Consider the following 20,508-nt stretch of genomic DNA (forward strand, 5'->3'; position numbering starts at 1 on the left):
GGTTTTCTAAAGCAAGGATACGAAGTAGACGGAGAGGCTACGAAGGTAGACTGTAAGGATCGGGTATGAAATAGCTTGTTAGAGCAAGGAGAGGTTACACGAAGTAACGAGACCAACACAAGAGAGGGTACCGTAAGGTAGCTAAAGCGATCGGTCTTCAAGTAGAGATTGGGTGAGTGTGAAGTTCGAGCAAGAGGATGTGAAGGAAGCCTACGAGGAATGTGAAAGAGAAAGAAGATTGAATCACTGGTCTGCTAAAGGAAATCGCTTAGATTGAGTTAGTGTTCTCTACCGAGCGAAAGGTGGTTTCAACTCGAAGGCCTACGAGGAAAGCTTCTTCTGTTAGCAAGAAGAGTTTGAGGAAAGCGCTAGGCGTTTGGTTTGAGAGGAAGATCTGCCCTAAGGTTTAAATATCATTAATGGGATTGAATTGGCTGCTTCCAGCTAGAAGCACATCAGTATAAGAGGGCGGACATCGAAAGTTTCTCAAGCACTGCACCGGATTCTCCTTAATCAGAGTAGGTTGCACATGAATAGGCTCTTAGATGCGGCATTCTCGCTGTTGATGTGGAATAAGCAGCGCTCTTGGCTGCCATAGTTGTTGTACGAGGAATAGGAGGTTTTTTCAGAAGAGGACATCGAATAGGCTCTGGAACGGATGACCTTCCTACAATTAAGTCCGAGTCAGGATGTGCTAGAGGATCGATGTAATTGAGCTCACATTCGCCAAGAAAAGGCCAAAACACGGTTTCGAACATCCTACATTGTACATTCCATCTGGGGTCTCTCGTGTGAAGTTATAGTAATAAACGGAGTTTGAGGTCTTAAACTCTCGAGCTATAGCTCGAGAAAGGTTCAAGCCGTTAGGAGCCGACTGGTACTTCATTGAGCATCGTGCGGGGTACTTACTTAATTCCAGAGAAATAATGAGATGGGCCCTGTGATAATCCATTTATGGGTGGGGGATTATTTAAGATAAGAAGCAGCTCGACCTCTGAAGAAAGAGAGTTAACACGACCAGGAAACGATGCCGCTAAATCCTATTCATTCACCAGGGGCGGAGGAAGTTTTCTTATCTTACAGCTTCGAAATAAACCCAAAGATACCCATCTTTAGTTGCCATTATGGCCGATTCTCCCTATAAAGATCTTTAAATAGGGGATTTCCTTATGTGATTTTCCCTTATGAAGGAATGTCTAAATCAAGTTATCCAGGGGTCCCCGAAGACGAGCAAGAAATTACTAACTTAGCTGGTATGGGAGAATGGCTTTTATAGAAGAGATGACTTGACCAAGGCAAGTAAGCCCGAAGTAGCGTAAGATGAAAGGCACAAAGCTTGACCTTAGAGAGAGGGAAAGGATTTGCTTCTATCTTTCTCATGCTGCTCGACCGTCGGAAGAGGGTGTTTGGAGCTTTCCTGCTTGTGAGTGAGGTTAGAGCGCTAACTAGACCCATTGGATTCTACTTTTCTTTTACTTAAAGGACTCTCTCCCCCGATCCGGATTCTATGCTCTATGAGTGATCAACCGTGTCCCTTTGAGTAGTTAAAAAGAATAAAAAAAGCAGTAGGCCCATCTTCTTACTTAACGAGTTTGTGTCGCATAATGTGCCCCTTCTCTTGGTTTTCTATTCAAGGCTATTAGTTCGACTTATCCTATTAGAACTTCACCTTACGTCGTAGCATCAGTGGGTGGAGTCTCTTAATAGAGTGGAGCTCCTGGCTGAGGGTTACGTTCTGAGAATTCGACTAAGGGAGGCTCTCAATAGGTTGGAGGGGGAGGTCAAGGGGATGGAATGCTCGATCTCAAGGAAAGGTTAGAGGTTCATTCTCACCGATAAGGAGAGAGTCAGTCAGCGGCTGGTGCCAACGCATAAGTACTCTCTTCTTTTAAGTAGTGCTCCTACCTTAGGGAGAGGAATATCAACCAACAAAGTAGGGGCTTTGGGTCTATAGCCCTAGATCAAAGGGATAGAAGGTTACCTAAGTCGACAGGGATGAAGGACTCGGCTGCTAATGCTAAGGATAGGGTTTAGGCTAGAGGTGCAAGGGAAAGGGGAGAGAGGATATCCCGGCTAGAAAAAGCCGATTCATACCATTCCTCGGGCTGACTTAACTCAGCAACTCTTAACTAAAGAACAACTCTAGCAACTGGTGCCCTCAGGGTGGATATCTCAAATCCAAAAAGCAACAAAGAAACTATCTAGCTCTAATAAGAGTTTGGCCTTACCAAAGCCATAGCAAGACATCTAGCTTCACTTCAGGGAAATAAATCCTAAAGGTCTTCAGAATGTGGAAGAAAATAGACTCAAGAAAAAGAAAGATTCTCTAGACAAAAACCTCCCTTGCTAGCTGCAATCCAAACCTCACCTCTCCCATGTTGGGAATTCTCTTCTGCTCGTGGATATCTAATGCTATAAGTTCGAGCAAATAAGGATAACTAGAGTTAGGTTCATCATTTATTGACGGATTTTCCGGGCTTAAATGACTTTTTCCTTCTACCGATCCCAGTTCGGCTAACACGAGGCAATGTATATTGTTTTAAGTGGCATGAGCTTCTTCTTGTAATGACACTTTGGATCAAATTATTTGAACCGGGTCTAGGGATTTACTCTATGGCTATTGCGCTTTTTCCGACAGCAGCTAACTTACTGGCACGCTTAACGCCCTTGCGCCTGGTCTTTCAAAGCCTTGGGCTTGAGCAACGTTCGAATTCCGGGTTTTATAAAAGGTGGGAGAAATATGCTTCTTCCTTGCCTCTCTTTGAAAATGCTCTTAAATAAAGAGCGGTTACGCCATCAACAGCGAAATCGATGGCACTCGCCTTCTTTCAGCATTGAATAAGTAACTTACTTTCCCACCTCTCCCTCTTGTGCAAGCAGCTTCTTTTTCATAAAAAATGAAATATGGAATCTCTGCTTGTTCTCAATCCCTTTATTCCGATATCGTATATAATCGAGTGGCTCGCGCATCTCTTCTTTTGGTTAGGGGCTAGGCTCCTTGTCAGCCATGTGCTTGGTCAATGGTTTAGCTGGGGAGCTTCTCTGCTGACGTACCTTCTTCTGACCCCTTGCTTTCCTTCCCGCTGTATTCTCATATGAGAGGTACTTTGGGGGCCCAGCCAACGTTTTTCCAGTTTCTTCCGTCCTCAATTACATCGAGCCTCCTTTTCTCTTTGTTGGTTGTGCGAGCCCCTTCTTGAGTCACGAGTGATGTCAAAGCTCTCGCTTGGCGCATTTCCTTTTGTTGTTGAATCAGAGTCAGGTGTGAGGGTGCTTTGAGTGTAAGTAGTTGCTTACCTTCCGGGCGGACTACGTCTCTCGTCCAGTCGGTCATTTGTTATCGTAGAGCGTGGTTCTTTCAGGTTTGTAATCCTTCCCGATCGTCTTTCTTGCTTACGGCATTTCCTTTGCCTTGAGACTGGGAAACCCCTGAAGTGAAGCTAAGGGTTGAAGTCTCTTTTCTTTTCATTTCATATAATAAGATACCTTTCCATATCCTCTAACCCAATCCAACTTAGACACAAAGGGTGCCAGCCACTTATATTATAGGCTTTCTTGGTAAGCTAATCCTCATACTCAGTCCCGAAACCAAAAACTGATCGGATCAATAAGAAGTCGTCTTACGTTCTATCAATAAACAACCAAAACGACCAGGATGATAGAAAGCAGTAGTGGTGCCATTACCTTTACCTTTTCCTTTAGAATCTCCACTCAACTCGATGGGCAGGCATCCCTCATTTCCACGATCCGATCACCCTATTCTCAAACTCCTTAAATGAGGAAACCGCCAGGCTAACTTCATTCTAACATGAAATTCTTTTTCCTTCGTCACCCAAGGCTAGCTACCCCATAGGCTAGGAGGTTAGTAATAGGCTCAACTACAAGTCTTGGAGCTAGGCAGCTCAGTATGGTATGAGGATCGAAGGGAAGCTAACAATTGGGATGCCCCTAGTTGTTGAATTCCTTTAGTTGGAATTACTAGCTCCGACCTTAAGGAATAGGTCAGAAGATGCGACTAGAACTGAAAGAAGAGGAAGGCCACTTGACCAAATAGAAAGGTTTGTTTCCTGGCTTATTGAATTGAATACTTTGAAAAGCACAGGTACAGTTGAACAAAGCTATTCAAGGGTTTGCCTCTCGGATTTAGTGCACACTGACTTCCTGATAGTGAGATTCCTATAGTCAAGTCTAAGGAATGAGATGATGGAAAAAAGGAGAGTCTATGCGCTTAACACTGACCGTACTTCCGGCTAACATAACTAGTTCTCGAGTAAGATTGGTTTGAAGCAGCAGGATATTCGCTTTCTTAGCTAAGGCTGATTGAATTTCTAACTGAACTGAACTAGTCGAATTCCATTATTCTTACCCTGCTGGGACTGGGATCACTTCAACTCCCTTTGTTACTCTATCTATTGAATCTTTCCCATCGCTAAATGCGTCCTTACTGACAGACTTTCATTCATTATTTACTGCTTACTGAGCTTACTTCATGCTTTTCCTGCCTTCGAGTTCCGATCCTGCTAAGGAGAGGTATGAAGTCACTTGACTGAAAGGAGAGGATGGGTGTAATTGAGCTGAGATCTTCATTCGCTTTAGACGACTAAATCCTAAATCTAACACTTCGTCCCTCTCTACCTAAACCGGGAGAGTAAGCCTCACGTTGTACCTAGACCTAAGCTGATGGTGGAGCCCTTTCGCTTGTTAACCAGCTGACAACCTTTCGCACTTATTGAGCCGCTTTCCGTTGTGAAATCCTCTACCCTCGAGTGAAATGGAGTGTTGACGCTCCACTCGCCATACGCTATAGGAGCTCTGACTTTCATCTATGCCAGCCAGTTAACTTAACAACACTCCCTTGACCCTCGCCTCTTGGTGCGTGGTTCACTTACTTGATTTATCAATTCGGCTAAAAAAGAAAGGTTGTTGTCCTATTAAAAGATCATTATAGGGTCTCGGATTCAGCTCCCTTTGATATCTTGCTCCTGCATTTTGAAGTCAAAAGGCCATGACCCGGTAGGAGAAGGTGCCCTATGTAGTTATTCATGATGTCCTTTCTCTGTCCTCCTCTGCCATCAACATTTGATTGTAAGCGGAGAAGCCATCCATAAAAGAGAGCATGCTGTAAACTCGTGATATAGGCACGTAAACGTAAAGAAAGGCTGAACCCCTTACTCATGTAACTCCTAGCAGCTGTAGGAGCGCTAAGAAGCCAGGCAAGGAAGGAAGAGGGTGCACTTGGAGAACTCGTTCCTAAGTCAAGATCACAAGTAGGTCCTGCGGATATATAGCCGAGTGAATCTCGAAGCTTGCTCTCCCAAAGGAGCTTTCTAGCTACTGACCCCGTGTAGGACCCTTCCTTCCCCCCGTCTCCTTACCGCCCTACTCGCAACTTGATTTTGACCATATCCCGTTCGGGGCTCTCTGGTCTAAATGCTCGAAATGAGCGATATTCACTCGGAACCTAGAGATTCAAACAGGCACAGGTCAACCAAAAGCATATTGCCGAGCTAAGGGATTTCTTGCTATTGTCCCCCCTACTGAGCCGTGGGGTCTTGCTTGGCTATGCCTCGGGAATTGGGCCTCTGGTTTTTGGTAGTACAGGGAAGAGGTGAAACCCAGTTTCTGGGGGCAACTATGGGAACGAGACTAAGTCCTCTCGAATGAAACCTGGCTTCGACCCGAAGCGATAGGTTTGGTCTACCACAGTAATGAAACCAGCGATGTTCATTACATTGCGTGGGCGATGTTTTCACAGCCAGCAGGGCTTAACTAACGAAAAATCGATCTAAACTGGGGAAGTGTTTTCGCTCTCAAGCGCCCTAGCCGAACCAGATACGCCGATCCACGCCAGTGGCGAGCTAAGCGAGTGGAAAGCCTACCCATTTCAGTATAGCTGCTTGGGCTTCCATCCCGGGATTGACTTCGTTCACCTACCGACACGAACAGCCGGGCCCGCCGAGAACTTTCTTCCAGTTTTCCTAGGCCTACATCCTTTAGTCCACGGATTAGCAAAGCTTGTCTGAAAGATGGATGGGATTTTTTCTAGTTAGACCTAGGGGAAGAAAAGCCTATCAGTCCAGTCACCAATGGCTGTTATGTTTAACTGCTAATCGAATATGCTTTAATAAGATAGACCTTAGTCCTTTGAAACAGATATGACTTGGTGCCCGTTGCCAAAGATGGTATCATAGAAGAAAGAGGGTAGAATTCATTTCATCGTAGAATTACTTGGAAATTTCCTTCCCGTTAACTGAGGTATGCAAAGCAACTCTCCTATGAAAGGATCCTCAATAAGAAGATCAAGGCAAGGTCCATGATAGAGGAAGCAAGCAACCATGAGTTGGATGCCCTGCCGCCTGTGAGGACTGCTTTCAATCAAAAGGAGATGAAGAGATACTTCGTATCCTCATTCCATCTTGGATGAATGCCCGGGAGTGTGAAGTGGGACATAGCAAGTAGTTTCCGTGGAAGTGCAGCGAAACCAAAACAAAAAAGAAATGAAGTATAAAAAAGAATGATCTTCCGTTATGGAGTTTATTTACTACGAGATGTTGAGGACTACTCCCGCTCCTTTGTGAGCTCGATAGTAGGCAATCTTTTATATATTGTATCTATGTTCTTAGTTCTCCTTCTTGCCGAAGAGGGAGAAGAGATGACTAGACTAGTCAATTCAGCTATTACGTTCGCAAGGGGCAAACGTTTAGGCCTGATCCGTTGTCAATTAAGACCAAAGGGACCTTTCATTGCATCGGACAGGGATGTTGAGAGGCCAGACATGATTGCGCCCTTCGACGGAAAGTTTTTTCAACCCCCTGACGTCACTTGTGTTTTTGCAACATCTTCGATAAGTTCTGTGCGGGTCGTAGAATCCGAAACTATGATCAATATCCTAGGTTCCGCATCTGAGTCGGCACAACGAATGCCCATAGACTACATGGGGAGACCCAACTCGATATAGTTAGCTCGCATTTGCTAATCTTCCCCTATATTCTTCTTGGTTCATCATCGTCACCTCTGATTCGGTCAATAGAAAGACCAGCACAACTGCTAGTGCTAAGGTCTTTATCGGAAGGGTGGAGATCACGCAACCTGATCTCTTCAACAACGGCATGGTGATTATTCATGGCCTTCAAGGTTTCATTCTACTCTGCTGCAGACTTAGCTCGTCCTATCTCATCCCTTTCTTTCTGTGGCTCCCGGACCCGAAGATGGCTACAGTCCTACAGTCTTTCTTTCCCATAGGACAGTATGGAAGAACAGTTCTTGATGAATGAGAATGTTATTCCAACTCCATGATCTCTCAATATACATCGAGCCTCGGCCCCTTTCTTCTTTCTTTTACTTTGCTTTTTCTATTCTAGGTAGGCTTCTCTTCTCGCTACTCCAGTCTGGTGGGGAAGGTCTGTTGGATTGTGGTGTTATGACTAATTCATATGAATAAATAGCTAATATAAAAGTGATGATATGATGCCCAGGCTAGGAACTGCTGTTATTCATAGTAGGGTGCTGTTCCCTCAGGGCAACTTGCTTGGACTGACAGCCTTTTCTCTTTCGTGCCTAAGCGTAAGATTTAATAATCATAATCAAGGGCGAGCTCACAATAGCTATTGATTCTTTGAGAGCAAAAGACAGCACTTGCTTAAACTTGAGTTCGCCATTGGCTATGAGGCATGAACGATAAGACGCTATGCTTCTTTCCTCCTTAGGATAGATCCTATTTTACATTATGAATCTAGCATTGGACTCTTACCTGGACGAAGATGAGCGATCTTACGTTTGCCATCATGAAGGAATTCTCCTTCAAAGGCTGTGGCGACCGATGCAAAGATAGGTCCGACCCACTTTTCATAATAATCGAGATCTTCATTTGCAGCCTTGGTATTATATGCTATATAAAGAGGCCATAAGGTCCTCTTGACATTATACCAGGACTCGTAGAGAACTTCCATCGAGTGAATAAGGTGAATATTATGAGCAAAAGAAGCGATCTCGTATTTAAGAGAACTGAATACGTTAGACTCTGCCTTCACTCCTAATACTGACTTATCACTGTTTGGAAGAGACTTCCAGGTAGGAATCGACCTTCATCCCTTTTCTAATGGGATAGTGGAGATCCAAGGAAAGTCAAGTTTCAGGAATTTCTCTTTCAGATTCTCAATCTGACTGAGTATAAATCCACTTTGATGTAGCAAAAGCTCGAGACTTGGTACCTCGACGATGATACAAATCGAAAGCTGCGAACTATATTTCCTACGTCTTGTTGATCTCGCCCGAAGAGGCCCACCGAAAGAGTTACGGGAGTTTATCTCTTCTTTACTCCCTGAAAGGGAAATTCATGAGTGAAGGCTCCCAGGAGTCGCGCTTACCATAGCAAAAAAGAAGGACTCTTTCCACACCTGGAAATCGCATGTTGTGCTCCAGCTTGCAGGCCAAGGAGTCATCTGCGGTTATGAAGGCGGGACTGCCCAAGCTCGTTCCGAAAGACCCCTACCTGATTAGGAGTAATGCTTACCAATGGAAGGAGAAAGAAGGCATACGGAGAGGGAGAAAGGGCTCCCGCCAAAATGAGACTCTTACGCAACTAGAAGACTTGCCCAATAGATGAAGGATCGCCTCTATGTCGGAGTTCGAACATTCGATGAGGGCATTCGTTCGAGTAGCTAAATGCCTTAGTTAGGTCTTCGGCAATGAGTTTTCTCTCCAGCTCCGTACAAAAAGTCAGTCCCAGCGCGCGATTCACTACAAGAGAAGAGGAGAAGCCTTCGCGTACCGGGCCCCACATGGAAAGCCCGGGAAGGAAAAGGAGGGCTAAGAAGGACCATTCTTCTTAGTTAGTCTTTTTCTTGAGTCTATTTTCTTCCACATTCTGAAGATAGAAGTTCGAAGATGTGAAAATCGTCTGATCGGTGGAAGCCTTCATCTCATCTATGAAGAAAGCTAGCCGGAAGCCGAAGCGAAGGAATAGCACGTTTGTGATCTAGTTCCTTCCTTCTAACACTCCAAGTGTAGTTGCCAGTGTAGCAGTAGTTCCTTTCTTTTCAAGCCTTGCCAGCTGCTACTTTTCTTTCTAAGAAAGTCCTTTACAGGATCGAGCGAAATAAGTGTAACGTCTTTACCAGCAGGACTAACTCTTATTTCAAGTCAAGGCTGTCTACCAGTCTTACTTAGTTGTATTCATTCTGTCCTAATCAAAAGGATCGACTTCTTTGGGGTGTGACAACTCCTTCTCATGAATAAACTGTCTGCTTAAGACAGTCGAGCGTGATAGGCTTGCAAAGCATAGGCTACGCAGCCTTGTTCACCGGAAAAGCATAAGATCCTTGATTGAAAGGGAGTTTTGTTTACCAGACAGCTTACTGTTCCGGGAAAGCGAGAGATCTCATTGTCCGAGAAATGCTCTCTCCTCTAGCGGGATCAGACTTTCCACAAGATAGCATCCCGTAATAAGAGAAGGTCCCTTAGTCTACCCGAAGGAAAGTCAAGAGATAAAGTTGGTACCGGCATGGTTAGAGGATTCTAACTGGCAGGATTGGTTTAGTGTTAGCAATTAGCATAAAGCGGTTATGCGACAGCTTGAAGTTGATAAAACTTCGATTCTAAATCACCGAATCTTGCATCCAACCTTGGTCTTTTTTGCACAACACAAGGGATGCGGTTAGTTGAACCGATTTCAAAGGCTTGATAAAGCTTTGGCATGACGTACGCGTGGGAAGGTTAGCAAGGGAAGGAGAAGACGAGGGATGTTTAGTGCTATGGTCTGGTGGAGAACTTGGATGAGAACGTTGGAGGAACAGAACTCATTGTCTCGCTACGCTTCGATGACGCTACAGATGTTGAGTCATAAAGATGAGGAGCAAATGAAGGGCTGGCGAGGTCACTTTCTTATCCAAAAAGGAATGCCACTAGTTCCACTATCAGCTTGCTTCTCCTAATGCCAACACCAATCTGAAGGTCGTTTACGCGCTTAACTTGCATTGGCAACGTCGGCCTATCTATATCCAACGTGAGAGACCAATTGCCTTAGTTAGAAGGAAGGCATTCTCGAGACATAGCTTTCTAAGTAGAATCCGAAATCCCAGCTATTACCAGGTGACCCATTAACTACTCTTTCTGACAACTGCTCAGCTTCCTTGGTGCCGTGTGAAGCTGCTACCCGGAAAGACCAATCAATGGTTGACTCTGAAATGACACGTTGAAAGTCTTGTAAAGGAAGAAAGAGCGATGCTATTCTCTAAAAAGAACCTTCCTTCTATTCCTTACGTCAAGACTCTTCCTAGTTCGTGCTACTTTAGAATACATCTACACCGAAGGAAATATTGAATTTAATTGTCCTTCCTGGCCATGAAAGAATACCCCAATATGCCTTCAAGATAAGAAGTAAAACAATCAAGGTAGGGATTGTTGGCTTGGAACTCTCGCAGTCTCCCCTCATACACCGGGAAGGCTTCTAGCTTCTCTGCCTGAAGGATCGATGTAATTGAGCTCGACTGATAAGGAGAGGTATGAAGTAACTCGACTGAAAGGAGAGGATGGATGTAATTGAGTGAGTCGAAAGTGTTAGTGAGAAGCCCTCTCCTATCTAGGACTATTTCCACTCTTCTCTGAGTGCCAAAAAAACAGTGCTAAGGTAGCGCTCACAGCGAGAGCTCAGCTTACTATTATTCCTACCCTAATGTGTCAAGAATAGAATAGGTAGTACAGGTCAGCAAGCAAGCATAGCTAGATCTAAGGTATCTGGATCAGAAGGTATATCCTACCCCAACCCCTCTTGTTCTTGGTTCTTTTGTGCTATCTTTCTATCCAGTTTCCAGCGTTAATGTAGAAGTAGAAGGTGTAGAAAGAAGGATTATCAGATTTGATGAAGTTATTTAGCTTTCATCAATCTGTCCTCATTTTCAGGCCCTCTCTCTGCCGAGCCTCTTGGAGTGCTTGCTGTGCTAGGGGTTGTATTCCCCAGAAGCCTCCAGGTATTCTCCGTGGGTGGGAAAAGAGAAGGAACTCAGTATGACCTTTAACTCGTTGGAAGGAATTCGTAGCGGCATTTACAGTGAAGTAGGATGCTTCGATTCTCTTTCAGTCGACTAAGCGAAGCGGCACATTCCAGCCCGTAAGTCTAAGGATTCCTCATCATCTTATCTGATGTGCTGGCTATCTTATCCTTCCTCCCATCCAGGGCGGCTTACTTTATCGCGTCTTTACAGTTGTGTGTAATATAATAGTAATAAGGGCTCTTAGTTCAGTTGTTAGCTAGAACGTCGGTCTACCCAATGTCTACGGTTCCAGTCCTTGTGAGCGTGAAAGTCTGCGAAGTGAGGAGTAGTTCATATTAGTCCAAAAAATTTCTTCTATAGAGGTCTCATTCGGTCCAACAATGAGGAGTTGGTGCATTGCAGCAGGTTCGAGCCCTGAGGAAGCACTCCGCGGGGAAGGTCCAGGGGAACGAGGAAGGCAGAAAGAGGGGACTGCGCGCTTTTCCCTTTCTCCCTATCTTCTTGGTGGAAAGACTTACTACTTGCTTACCCAAGCACTTGGGGTCTTTATGGGCTCGGTAAGATGAGTACTTAAAAGCCAGGGCTTTTCGATGTCTATCCTCAAGGTCAATTGTGCTAGCATCTCGGAAATCTCAGCTAGTTGACGGATAACTGTTAGAAAGTTGCCAATTTGCCAAGGCTGAAGCCATTAGCTGATGGTTAAGGTTAAATACAGTGGACTCCTCCTTGTCCCCCTCATAAAGAGGGTTCATGCTGCCTCGGGAACTGGCGTTCTTGGCCATTGTAAGGTAAAGTCTCCCAAGCACCTCGTATGGTAAGCTAGGATTGGAAAACGTAGGTAATGAAGGCGTAGGCGCAACTCACCATTTCAGCGTACCGTCCTTCTTCTCACTAAGCCACTTCGTCCCTGCGTTTGAACGGAATTACATTACCTTGCCCGAGAATCTTTGCTTGGGAGCACCTTGGCCATACGCGAGCCCTAGAATAAAGAATTTGCCTGACTACATGCGAAAGCTTTTTCTTCTTTCTTTCCTCCTGCTGGATTGAAAAATCATCCTTATTTCCTGGTCCACACCCGCACTCGCAGTCAAAGAACTTACTTAAACAATTCCATTTCCTCGACCTACTCTCTTTGTCTAGGGAAGCAGAGTGAACTACAGGAGCTCCTATCGAGTATGGCGGATAGGCAGATGATTTTACTACAAAAAGAACTCGCTAATTCAATAATGGAATATGTATTGTAGCCTGGCTTAGACTAATTACCCAGAACTTTTCCTTTTGTTTTCATCAGCGGAACTAGGTTTGCTTTATTACAAGCTAAGCAAACTCTCTATGGTGGTTTTATTCCTTTTATTCGTTCAATGAGGGACACTGCTTTCAGGTCCATTCCCTTGCTTCGGTGCCAGTGGAGCAAAGTAAGCTTTTGTGTCTATATAAGTATGAAAAAATCTAATTCAATTCGGAAGGAAAACATAAAAGTAAGATTTCACAGCTATATAAAACGCTTCTTTTTCAGTGATCGTATAGTAAAGTATAGTATTTCGCCTAAAGTTTAAAGTAAGTTCGTAGGCGGTATAGAGTCAAGTATCAATATCATATTCGAAGCTGTTGTTAACTAAAGAAAAGTGTTCTAGGCACTTTCTGGGGTGGATGGTAGCTCTTGCCGCCGAAATTTGAGTAAATTCAGTAAGATTCTACTTTCGCCACGGTAGGTGTAGAGGAGCGATCCGTTAACTAGTCTCAGACAGGTCTCCTTTTTTGGGGTTTTGGATGGTGAAGATGTTAGATGAGTGTTGAAGGTTCGACTTCTACTAGGACCAATAAAGAAGAATCTCCACCCCATCTCTGTCATTCCCCTCCATGGGGATCTTTCTTTAATTGCATCACAACCCTCTTCGGCCGAAAGAGAACATTGAGGACACAAAGGATCCTCCTCGCCGTCATCCTGATCTGACACTCCTTCATGATCAAGAAAGGCATCTATCGAATCTACATCCTAAAAATAAGTCCCTTTCTCTTCCCAAGGCTTTTCTTCTCTCTATATTTACGCCCCGAGGATAGCCTATGCGAAGGAAGCCTACACTGGCTCCAGGCCAAAGCGATGAAAAGGCGAACGGTCTATATCGTAATATAAGATTGAAAGGTCCATGAGAGAAACCCTGCCTTCTAGGGAAAATCTCCAAAATGAAAAAAAGCGCTTTCGGTCTTGCTATCCTGCCCTGCCTCTCTTTCTCCAGACTAGGCACTCTATAGCTCACGGTGGAATGCATTTCATAGCGATTCCCCGCTCATAGTCATAGCACATGAAGTAATCTTTGAACCCACATAGTTGTTATCGGATTAGCTCAATCACCAGGATGAAGAAGTCGCCGATTAGCGAATCTTCACTCTCTAGGAGTAGGACCATCTCCATCAAGCTTGAGAGGAACCCTTCAAATCTTCCTTTCTTTATTGAATTCCCTGCCTCATCCCTCTTTAGATAGACTGGAATCAAAGAGCAATAAAAGAATACTGGGAGTATGAAGTAGGAACAGACTCTCCTACGGCTAAGCCAACCTGTACTGTACATCCCTATCATCCCCTGCCAATAGGCATTTTTTCCTTCCAGGAGATGCCTTTAGTAACTCTCTGACTGCACCCAGAATCTGGTTATGTAGCGCACATCGGTTAGTCCTCTTAGCTACACCATGAACTAAGCCATCAGTCTAGCGATAGTTCGATAGTCGGAACTCTTGGCCTCTGAGTCCATATTAGTTTAGGTCTAACTCAATAAATTGTGTAAGTGAAGTGAAGGCGGATCAAGCTTATACTCTTTCTTATCTTGTCTCCACTCCTTTGGGCCAGAAGACAGGCAGGAGAGAATGTTATCAATAAGCCAGCAGATATCTGAGATCCTGTCCTCACTCATGAATGGTACATATTAATAGTTCTTTAATACTATCCAAATATGATTACTAATACCTAAGATGAGAGATCCCACCGATTCCACAACAACGACCTTGTCATCACCGAGCCTTGGATCATCTGGTCTTTACTTAGCCTTCTACTTCTTTCCAATACCTGCAAATCATTACAAATGTGAGCTCTACAGCCAGTATGCAATACCCAAGAACAAGAATTACTAATCATATTTACTTCAATACAAACGTACCTGGGTTGGAGAGAAGTTGTGGGTACTCCCTCTTCTAATGCCCTTTTTCACAGCAATGAATGCAAACATCATTTTTCCTCGATCGTTCTGAACCGCCGTTCTTCCCTATCCCTTTGCTCTTTCCCACTTGAGCAACATGGGTGCTTATTGCGCTAGTAGTGGTTGCAACAACTTTTCCTTTTCCTTCTTCCTCTTCTAGTGCCCGGCCCTCTTGCCTTTCGCCTTGGAGGTTGAAGCCTCTCCTCTTAGTAATATAGGTGCATACTTGTATGTCATTGCCTCGTATTAGACTAGCATATTAATTAACTCATGAATAGACTTTTTAAGTCAATTCATGTTGTAGTTTAGATAAACGGGTCATAGGAGGGAGGAAGTGATTGGAGGATCACATCGATGTATGTCTCATTATGAAGCCCAGCTTTGAGGTCTTCTGCACGAGGGATAGCATCTTGATAGCATGACTTTGCATAGAAGATCTTTCAGTCATCTTTGTCCTAAAAAATATTTTTTACCAGTATATCTAATATTCCTATCAAGAATCATACAAACTTCGATCATGTGAAGCATTATTGAGGGAACGTTTTCTAGCCTATCATATTGCTTTTGGATGTCATTGGTCAATGAAGCTAATATGATACTGCGACCTTGTTGTTGTCCTCATGCTACTTCTCGAACGTCAGACTTTCTTCGGGCAAAAACCCTTCTAATAAAGTCACCGGGAGCTGCTTGTTCAAGACATAGCCTGGTTCTTGAAACCTCTAGCCATCGTTAGATTTTGCAGCTAGTTGTTGTGGTTCGTGCCATTGAATCTATTAATCTCCATTATCACGGTTAAGGGGTTCTTAGACATGTTCTACAATATAGAATTAAACAAATTTCAACATATGATAGTAATGTTATTGATAAGTTCAAGACATGGCCTTTTAGTCTTTAACTCTCTCACTATTTATATAAAAGCCCACCACTCTCAAGTGGGGTTTTGGAAAGTCATTTCCTAGTGAGCTTGGGATCCACAAGAACAGTTTACCATACCTGCTTTTACGATTCATATGGAAAAAGTCCCGTTGGAGGCATCGATGCTATTCTCATTCCATGAGATTCTCAAGTTATTTTACCTCACCTCTTCACATGATCCTGAGGACTGCAAGAGAATCATGTTACTCAATGTGAGGCTCAACCCATCAATCAAATCACACCTCAGTCGTCGCCCCCCATGACTTATGAGATAGGAAAATGTTGAACGTATTCTTTGTTCACAAAAATGGTGTAGCTTTCCTTTATTCCAACTGTGCCAAGACTAGTGAGACCACACTTGGATAACGGTAGCTTCCTCACCACATTTTTCTGGATGGAAGGCTTGGTCAAATCAAGACAATCTCGATCTAAGTCCATTTTGGGCCTAATATTTAACTTGGTCCAACCAAGTAAGAGTTAATGTTTCGGTGTTTGACCGAGACCTCATCACATAATTTTATTGCATGCAAAACATCAAATGCTAAAGCAATAAAGAAATCACCGCGTGCAACATAATTAAGCATACCCCTGTGGGATGATCACAAGCGGTACCTATGCGACTTTATTGTGCACGGAGTGAGTCTATGGTCAGTCTAAGGTGGCCCTATGCTTTACCCATCAAAATGTAGATGGGCCTTGTAATTTCTTCGTGGGCCTCCTTATCCTTGGACCTTCTTCTTCATGAGCTAGCTTTTAAAATAAAAAACCTCATAAAAAAATTCTTATACTACTCTCATTACACCTGAAAAGAAATCCTAATCAGAAGTTGGGAGGAATGCATAGGGAGGGAGATAGCAGGCCTCTTTGTTCCAAAGCTAAAAACGAGAGGGAGAGAGAAGAAACATTAGAAGGGCATACGAGCCGAACCATAAACTCAAACTTACAAGAGGTCGTGGGCTCCGAGATCATGCATCCATACATCACATAATATACATCCCATGTAATATTATACTCCAGGATATCCAATATAACAAAAATAATTTTACGAAGAAAACACAAGCTAGAAATTTGCAATCAAAAGGATGATTAAAAGAAATAGGTGCATTGGCCAATTAATTATGCAATTTTAATTTTAGAAAAAATTCAATTTTGTCCAAAAAAATTAAAACAGTTAACTAAAATTGAAGAAAATTCCAGAAAATCAAATCTTCCAATTACGGGCAAAAAACAACCCAGCCGTTGGCTGTCAGCCCTGTAGCATGCACTATTGTTGTTGCCTGCGCGTGCGCTCTGGCCCTATCCCAGCATTCGCGTGCGTGGCTGCATTGTAGGTTGTTCACATGCGCACTTGCTCTCTGCCAGATTCCACACATGCAGGCTCCCTTGCTTGCTCAAGTCTGGTCGGGTGAACACTGTACCCCAACAGCGGCCGTGCTGCTGCCATTTTTTTCCTATATTTTGTGTGTTTTAATATAAAACAGCAAAAAAAAAAAAGAATAAATATAGAAAATTTCAACTTTTCACATGCTTGAATCATCGAATTAATTTCAAAATCAAACGAGCTACTTTCATCATACAATTACTTATCGAAATGCGTTAAAACATACTTCAAAAGTCGTGAAAGCACGTTAACATGATGTTCAAGAAAATGCACGTTAACATGGTTGTCAAGTGGTCTATGGGCTTTATCGTGATGTTCAAGAAAATGCAAACATACAAAATGAGAACAAAAAACTAGATGCCAAAATAAGCGAATACTCATTTTATTTCCTAGAAAATAATATTACATAATGTCAATTAATTGTTAGGATAAAATACATCTAGGCCAATCTAATTGGGTTTTTTTTCATTTATTCTAACAATCCCCTTTCGTAGTGGGCTTGGGATCCACAAGAACAATTTACCATGCCCCGCTTTTATAATTCACATGGAAAAAGCCTCGTGGGAGGCAACCGAGGCCATTCTAATTACATCAGATTCTCAAGATATTTTTCCTCAGCTCTTTACATGATCTTGAAGACTCCAAACGAATCATATTATTATGTGTTAAACCAGACCCATAAACCAAATCATACCTCAATTATCGCCCTCCACGACTCGTGAGATAGGGAAACAACCAGCGTATTCCTTTGTTCATTATAATAATATAGCTTGCCATATATTCCAAATGTGTCACGACTTATGAGACCATATTTGGATAGTGGTAGCTTTTTCATGATATTGCTATGGATGGATTGGACAGATCAAAATGCCATTTCGATCGAAGTCCATTTACGAGCATAATATTTTAATTCGTATTAGCTTCAACCCATCAATCAAGTCACACCTCAACTGTCACCTCCCATGACTAATGAGACAGGAAAATAGTGACCGTGTTCCTTTGTTCACAATAATAGTGCAGCTTGTGTCTAGTTCAAATGTGCCACGACTTGTGAGAGCATACTTAGATAGTGGCAGCTTCCTCACCACATTATTGTGGATGGAAATGTTGGACAGATCAAATAATTTTGATGCAAGTCCATTTTGGGCCCTAAACCTTTAACTTCGTCCAACCAAGTGAGAGTTAATATCTAGTTGTTTGATCGAGACCTAATCAAAGAATAGCTTTGCATGCATAAATATCAAATATTTAAAGCATTAGGTAAACATCGCATGTAATGAAACCTAGCATACCCCTGTTGGATGATCACAAGCCCAGCCTATGCAACCACTGAGCCCGCAGTTAGTCTAAGGACTGTCTAAGGTAGCCCTATGCTTTATAAAAAATATTCTCAAAGTCTAAGGACTGTCTAAGGTAGCCCTGTTGGTAGTCATTGCCACGGGCGAATCAATTTTCTCAAAGTTGACCTCGGGTCGTTGAGTGTATCTTTTTGCCAGAAACCTAGCCTTGAAGGTACCTCCCCGCTAGCTCCAAGCTTATGTTTGTAAACTCATTTGCAACCAACTGGCTTAACACCTTTAGGTGGGTGCGCGAGGGTCCAAACTTGATTTGAACCATCGAGTCCATTTTGGATTTCATGGCCTCAAGCCACTTATCCAAGTTGATGTCATACATCGCTTCTCTGTATGTTGTTGGATCACCGTCTATTGGCTAGTCAAGCCTAAGAATCCATACCTATCAGGACGTTGACATATTTTAGTTAACCTATAGAGAACTAGAGCACTAATATTGGGATCATAGGTACAGATGGTGTTGCATTATCTTGATGAGGTATCTCACATGAATCTTCAAGCAGTTCCTCATCACATTGGCTATCCATTGAAAAACCCTTTTACAAGAATATTGCGTTTAACGAGACAAAAATCTTTTGTCTTGATGGGTCATAGAAATAATACCAGTAGCTTTTTTTAGATAACTGACAAACCTAGACAGACTAGATCTTGATTCTAGTTTGTCTCCTACTAGTCTCTTAACGTATGTCGGGCTACCATATACTCACAAGTACTTGTAGAATGCTAGCTTGCCGTGCCATATCTCATATGGTTTGGGGGCACAGATTTAGATGGAGCCATGTTGAGCAACTTGGCCGCTGTCTCTAGAGCGTATTCCCAAAAAGACAACGGTAGTTGGCTAAAACTCATATGGATCGAACCATGTCCAATAGGGATTGATCTCTCTCTTCGGCCACTGATAGATAATTTCATTCTCTTTTAGGTAATCCATGAACTCACTACTTAAATATTCCCCACCTCGGTCTGACATAAAGGTTTTGATCTTATGACTTATTTGATTCTATACTTCAAGTCTGAATTCCTTATATCTTCCAAATGGCTCAAACTTGAACCTCATGAGGTAAACATTACCATACAGTGAGTGATAATCAGTAAAAGTTATGAAATACGAGTATCCTCCTTTAGTCGGAGTATTTAGTGGTGCACAGACATCTGTTTAGATTAAGTCCAACAGACCAGTGGCAAGCGTACTTTGTCCAACAAAAGGTTTCTTGGTCATTTCTTCTTTTGGACAAGATTCGAAAGTTTGTTTTTATCCAAGTCCTCTTCCTCTAGACTCCTTAATTCTGCCAACTTCCTCATCCTTTCTGTGGAGATATGACCTAACCTTGCATGCCAAATCTATGTGTTTTCATGATTATCTAATTTTTATTTGTGCTGGGCAATAATAATTCAATTTAACTACTGGAGAATATAAAGACCGCTTGTTAATGTATTAAGCAGATGAAGGTTATCATCAATCATCAAATAAAAACTATTTTTATTGATCTTAAACGCATAACCATTGTCTAAAACAGGAAAAAAAATAATGTTTTTCTTTGTGCTCAATATATTATAACAGTTCTTTTATTCTATCATAATGCGATTACTAATAGCTAAGTTGAGTGATCCCATAGTTTTAGCTGCTACTCCTTGCCATTACCAAGCCTTAGGACCATTTCGTCCTTACGTAGCCTTCTGCTTCTTTCTAGCACTTGCAAATCATTGCAGATGTGAGCTCTACAGCCGGTATCCAACACCTAAGAAGCAGAATTAGTTATCATATTTACTTGCATCACAAAGTGCCTTGGTTGGAGAGGAGTTGTGGGGCACTCCCTCTTCGATGCTCCTTTACTTGACAATGAATGCAAACATCATTTTTCCTTGATCGCTGTGAACCGCCGTTCTTCCCTTTCCATTTTTCCTTTTACACTGGAGCAACAGGGATGCTTGGACCGCTAAAAGTGGCTAAGACGACTTTTTCTTTTCCCTTCTTCCTCCTCTAGCTAGCGGCCTTCTTGCCTTATGCCTTGGAGATCAAAGTTTCTCCTATCAATACTGATGGTACAAACATGTGGATCGTTGCCTCGTAATGGACTAACATATTAATTAACTCATGACTAGACTTCTGAAGTCCATTCATGTTGTAGTTAATGATAAATAGGTCACAAGAGCGAGGAAGTAAATGGAGGATCACATTGATGTACACGACATAGTCAAGCCCAGCTTTGAGGTCTTCGAGCTGCTCCGCGAGGGAAGCATTTTGACCCCATGTCTTTGCACAGAAAATCCTTCAGTCATCTTTGTACCGAAAAATGCTTTTGTAGCGGCATATCTAATATGCCTTTCAGGAGTTGCATAAACTTCCTTTATGTGAAGCATTATCGAGGGAATGTCTTCCAACCTATCATATTGCTTTGGGAAGTCATTGATCATCAAAGCTAATATGATACTACGGACCTTGCAGTTGTTCTCATGCCACCTCTAGAACGTCACACGTTCTTCGAGCAAGGATCCTTTCAGTAATGTCGCCAGGAGCAACTTTTTGAAGACATAGACCTGATTCTCGAAATTTAGGACAATCTTTAGATTTTGCAGCCAATTGTTGTAGTTTGTGCCATTAAATTTATTAGTCTCCATTATCAGGGTTAAGGGATTCTTAGACATTTTCTACATGATAGAATTAAATAGAAATATGCA

This window comes from Sesamum indicum, linkage group LG8 (genome assembly GCF_026168435.1).
Source record: "Sesamum indicum cultivar Baizhima isolate 11 linkage group LG8, ASM2616843v1, whole genome shotgun sequence".
Taxonomy (NCBI): domain Eukaryota; kingdom Viridiplantae; phylum Streptophyta; class Magnoliopsida; order Lamiales; family Pedaliaceae; genus Sesamum; species Sesamum indicum.